We start from the raw sequence: 6000 nt of genomic DNA, 5'->3' as shown, positions 1-6000 counted from the left end.
CTGAACTTCCTGTTCTTCTCTGCTGCTCTGTGACTGATTAACAAAGTCCAAATGTAGAGGCCAGCTGTCCTTCTTCTACATGTTACAGCAGTTTGAACAGTGTTGTTCTTGGCTTGACTAAAACATTTGTCATTAATATAACATAGCTTAACAATAACTATCATTGCAATCATGAAAAAATCTCAGTGCAGATACTTCAGGGAACAACTGTTTGATCTGAAGTAATGCAGTGCCCTCTGTTGACCAGTTATTATCATCATTAATATTATATTTTGAGACTGAGACTATCCAAAAGTCCTCTGAAGTTTTACTGCAGTATTCAAACAGACAAAGCTTTCTTATTGCAGATCCATGGGTTCTTCTCAGCACAGCTCACTGATTTAAATCCTTCGTCTTGTACAGAGATTGCACAGTGACCATCAGAAGGAGGCTGGTTCATCCAGGAGCTGAGGAAAACAAGAATTCTGCTCAAGGCTGATGGACACTGGTACACTGCAATTGATTTATCACAGATTTGGGAAATACTTGAAATTTCTATTGATTCAAAGTGTGTCTTACCTATCAGTCAGATTCCTTCCATCCAGCCACTTCCATATCCCATCTTCAACTCTCAGACCAATCCAGTATCCTTTGTTTCCATCATATTTCCAACTCTTTTCACTGACATTTTTCTGAGGACAGAGAGAAAGTTGTCAGAGATATTTAAACAATTTGCTCTAAGAAAGCTTTCAATCTAAAGAAATTATATTTTTATTTTCATGAAGTCTGTCATAAAGTGTCCCACAGTTTTCTCAGTACCTTTTCTTCTTCATTAACAACAACAGCTAAATCTGAACTCTTTCCTCTGCAGTTTTTTCGAGCTTCTTCCCAGGTTTTCCATTCAGCAGGTTTAACATTATGAACTGCATAACAGCTGGACTCAAAATATAACCAGCCAGCCTGACAAGCATTACATTTTCTGTCTGCAAGAATAGAGAACGGTTAATAAACAACATCAGTGCATATCTATGTTAAATTAGGTAATTTTGTACAAATATATTTGGAACATACCGTTTTTTTTCTTTGGGACAGTAGGCATCAATGCTCCACTGAGCTCGACTAACATTGAGCTCAATCCATGGTGTCGTCATCTGTTGTATTATTTCTGTTAGGTTTTTCTTTTCTGTCTCCAGCTCCTCATTTTTCTTTTTGAGCTCCTGGTTTTCTGCAAGTTGTTTTTCCAAGAGAGTACAGTCTCGTGTCAGGTTGTGAATCTGGAGAATGAGGTTGGTTTGGTTCCTCCTCAGCTCCTCATTTTTCTTTTTGAGCATCTGTGTCTCTTGAGTCAAGTTTGCGATCCGTTTTTCTAAAACTGTGGAGACTATAAGGTCACAAAAAACAGCAGTTGGTTTTGGGTTTGAATATATTTATGTTTCTTGTAAATTAGTGCAACAATAACTGTTACCAAAACACAATCAAATATAAAACATCACTCTACTTTGTCCTTACACACGTCAGACCAAAGTGTAGTTTTAAAGTTATACTCACAGTAGAATCGAAGGACCATAATTAGTAACAGAATTCCCCAGCATGTTGCTAATGATGGAAAAGATTTATTACAAGACGGCTTCTTATCTGGCAAAAAAAAAAGAAAAAAAAAAGTTATTTCAACAACCAAAATTATTCATAGTTTTCTTTAGAATACAATGAAATGTGTCAAAGATCCCTTATTATTTAAGCATTGTTCTGTTATGTACAACCACAAAATACATATTGGAGGTAGAAAAAAAGTGATTTAACTTTGGAACAAATCTATAATCACAATGAAAACTAAATCAGAAAACCTGAAGGCAAAACTAAGGCTAAACCTTGTTAAATGTAATACAGACCCCCAAAACTCAGAACACTATATATACAGAAAAAGGCAAAAATTTAAATACAAAAACTCCAAACTCAGACAAAAAACTCAGGGTCGATGACAGCTTTTGTCATTTCTGTTTTGTATCTTTGTGGGAGATATTACATCTTAAAAAATGTTGTTTGAAAAGCCCTAAAATTCAGAAACATGGTCAAAAACTTGTATTCCATTGTATAATATTTTTTATTTCTTTTCAGTCAAAGGTTACACAGTTTTAAACATTTAATTCCTTTTCATGGGTACATTTCTATTTTAAATACTCTGTCCACAAATGGCCTTTGGTAAGAATTGCTTTACAAAGTCCAGGAACAGAGATTAACAAAAATATGACTGACATCTGGTAATTTATTCAAAACTGTTTTATGAAAAATCTATGTCAAGAGCTTATAATATCCAATTAAACATAATGTTGGAGGCAGATCTGATTATAGACAGAATTTCGTATTACTTCAGTTTCCTCAAAGTAGTAAACACATTAGTGCAACACCTTGATGCATGAACGCCAGTCAATTAAAAGTTATAAATGCTGTTTTAACAAAGATCTTTCCTGCTGTTGTCAGCTTGAAGAAGGAAAACTAAAGTATTACAGGAGTCTTTGCTACAATGTCTCCCGATCTGTCTCAGCTGACTGCATGTCTGACCATGGTTTCATCAATTATCACTGGTCAGTGTTCATTACAATATGCATATTGTAGACAGTGGTGCTAGTTTCAGTCATTATGCAAATGTAGTGTTTTTTAAGTTGGAGAAACCTGCATTCAGCTGAGAATGAAGAAGTCACTTGGATGAGTAATGAAACATTTTTCTCAATGAAAACGCGACGTCCAGAAGAACAGAATCAAGTTTTTTGGATTTCCTGATTGAGCATGCATCAAGACAAGATTGTTCATTGTATCTTAATTATATTATGATTTCCTTTCATCTTGTGTTCTGCTTTGCCCTCAATGTTTATTCTAATTTCATGTTCTTCTGGACAAATGCTCAGTCAGTCAGGCAGTCTTTCTTTCTTTCTTTCTTTCTTTCTTTCTTTCTTTCTTTCTTTCTTTCTTTCTTTCTTTCTTTCTTTCGTGGAGAGAGAATTTTGTCATGTTTCGTATTGAAGAACTGTGTTTACTTAATCAAAATAAAATGTTTTAACATTAATTTTGGAGGTTTAAATTGCTTGGGTCAACTTGAGAGCTTTAATTTTAGATTTACAAATCTAACCTGTCTTTCACAAAATAAAGGTATTGGCATGAAATAATGACTTGGTGTGGGAAATGGCAGGTGTATCAAAATATCAGTGAGAATGTGTGTCATTGTAGCAGGGTGGGCTTTGAAATACAAAGCCCACGATCTGAATAAACTCCAATAATAGTGGATCTCATACTTTTCATATGATGCACAAAGTAACATCAGCTGATCGCATTGAGAGCAGAAGAACTGATAAGTGTGATTGATGGGCCGGCAGACTAACAATCCCAGGGAATTGGACTACTGGAAACCAGTTCTCGATTCCCATCCCTCCTTCCAGTTGTGTTAACACAGAGTGATTTTGTTTGATTTTTGTTGTTGTTGTTTTTTTTAAAAAAAAATTTTTTTATAACTCACCATTTGTATCAGGAGCTTGTTGAGTTGCTTTATTTTCAACCTTCATTTCTTCATGTGCAGCTTCCTTGTCCTGTTTTACTGAGAGTTTAAAGAGTAATGGAGTTAAGCAGTTTTCAAACAACCACAATTTTCTTAGACTTTAGGTCATTTTGAATGAACAAAATGTTTTTGCTCAATGTTGACAGAATTCAGCATCTTAAATCTAATTGGAGACATCATAGCTCTTTTTAGAAATGTATTTTTTCTCTGGAACTTTGCCTTAGATTGTACAGGGAAAGTTTGCCTTTGATGTGGCAGCACATATCTCAGTATCTGACCCACTGGATTTGCTTGCAGTCTTTTTTTACTCTTTACTATTACTGAAGAAAACATCACCTAAACCAACATGACTTGAAACAGTAATCACATATAGATGCAGACTTTGATTCACATCAATAGCCCTGAGTTTTAGAAAATCTTTTTTGATACACTGCATTTGAAAAGCTTCGCTTACCTGCTGATTGTGTTCATTTGTTAGTTCTTAATATGACCTTCTCCTCTGCCGTAGTTACCGCCCCGCTGCTGAGTTTTTTGGGACTTGTACACTGAGCAATAGCACTGTGTTTAAACAATAGAACATAATAATTATCATAATAGCAATAAGCTTCTGTTTTTGCGTGAGGATGTGAGATGTGTTGAATCTTACATTCTTTTATGGCTCCACACTGAAGACGGGGTGTTCTTATCTACAAGTCACTAGACACACTTCTTGTGGCTTGTACACTGAGAAATACCACAGAGCATCATAATAAACTTCCTCAGTGCCCAGTCTGTCTTATACCAGCTTCTGCTTTTGCCTGAGAATGTAAGATGATTCCATATATGGCTTCAAACTGAAGACCGGGTGTTCTTATGTACCAGTGACTAGACACTTCTTGTGGCTTGTACACTGAGAAATACCACAGAGCATGATAATAAACTGCTGCTTCACCAGTGTAACTCTGTCTCTTCTAACTAACCTCTGTTTTTGTCATATACACTCACTGGACACTTTATTAGGCACACGTTGCTTGTCCTGAGATGACATTGGCTTTGCCTTTATAACTCCATTAATTCTTCAACAAGGTCCAAGAAATATTCCTGAGATTACTATTATTATGATAACATCTTACACTTGCTGCAGATTTGCCAGCTGGAAATCCATAATGTGAATTCCCCACACCACACAGAACTAATGAGCCAACCACAAGGCATCAACTCATTGCATTTAGACATGTATATAGAGTCAAGACAACCTGCTTAAGTTCAAACTAAGCCTCAAAATAAGGAAACCAACTCCCATGCTCCCTGTTTTTCATGAAAAAAATGACAAAATGTTGATGCTTGTGGGGAAGAGAATAGATGTGTCAAGGCAAATAAGACACTTTTTAAACCATGTGGAGCAGCTCTCACCATTAAAAACATGATAACTTTAGTCAGCTTAGTCAACTTTAGATTTAGTTGTGTTAATGCTGTAAAGCGCAGGATTCTTTATTTCGATGTGCGAGACTCTTGTGGTCCTTCATGAAATTAGCACAAAGTATGTGGAAGCGGTTAAAAGCCACACAAACATGCAGAAGCAACTAGAATAATAAAGAGAAACAGGAACATTATTGTGTGAATGTTACACAGCATTTAAATGTAAATTCAAGCTAGCATTCACGAAATAGTGCTCCACACATTTTTTGGCCTTTGACTACTTCCACATACTTTGTGCTATTTTTATGTAGGACCACAAGAGAAATAAAGACTCCTGTGCTAAATAATATTGTGTAATATAATGTGCATCTGTAAATTGATTTATGAATGGGTTTTAAGTGTTTCTATTTGTTTAAATATTAATAAAATAAGTAATTTTTTTAATAATTTAATTTTGAATAAAAACACTATTTATAAATCAATATTTCAAAATGAATTATTCATCCATGAATAAATACTTAAATCAAAAATTGATTAAAAAACATATTTTCAAAATCTTTTTGAAAGGTTGATACTGGACTGAAATCTGGTGACTGTGGAGGCAGTTTGACTATAGTGAACTCACATAGTGTTTTATCTGGCTGGAATCAGCCAAAAGAATTGTGGGTATGAAGAGATGGACATGTTCAACAATAATACACAGGTGGACTGTGCCATTTTTATTTATGCTCAGTTGGCATAAATGACCCAAAGTGTGCCAAGAAAATACCCCCCAAACCCTTACAGCACCACCACCAGGCTGAGCTGGTGATACAAAGCAGGATGGATCCATAATTTCATTTCAATCAATGTAAATGAATAAAATCAAAACTTTACTAACAACACTAAAAAAAGTCAAGCTGATATGATAACAATATGCAAAATACACAACATGAGACTTCAATTATAAGCTGAACTTCCTGTTCTTCTCTGCTGCTCTGTAGCTGATGTTGACACTGTGACTGATTAACAAAGTCCAAATGTAGAGGCCAGCTGTCCTTCTTCTACATGTTACAGCAGTTTGAACAGTGTTGTTC

General features: G+C 35.2%; 1 pseudogene across 1 annotated transcript; it reads right to left on the bottom strand.

The window, feature by feature from the left end:
• Positions 1-185: 185 nt before the first annotated feature.
• LOC146564575 (NKG2-D type II integral membrane protein-like) lies at positions 186-3533 on the bottom strand (annotated as a pseudogene). Its single transcript, XR_014894438.1, has 6 exons — positions 3488-3533; positions 1528-1614; positions 1051-1360; positions 799-962; positions 559-671; positions 186-446 (listed from the first exon to the last, which is right to left on the bottom strand). The product of XR_014894438.1 is annotated as an NKG2-D type II integral membrane protein-like (transcript).
• Positions 3534-6000: the final 2467 nt, after the last annotated feature.

Source organism: Mchenga conophoros, linkage group LG11, assembly GCF_057382185.1.
Source record: "Mchenga conophoros isolate Kocher_MC1m ecotype Shallow Benthic linkage group LG11, M_conophoros_male_GT1.1, whole genome shotgun sequence".
In the NCBI taxonomy this organism is placed as follows: Eukaryota; Metazoa; Chordata; class Actinopteri; order Cichliformes; family Cichlidae; genus Mchenga; species Mchenga conophoros.
The sequence above is the reverse complement of the archived record's forward strand: the minus strand, read 5'-3'. Positions and strand labels throughout refer to the sequence as shown.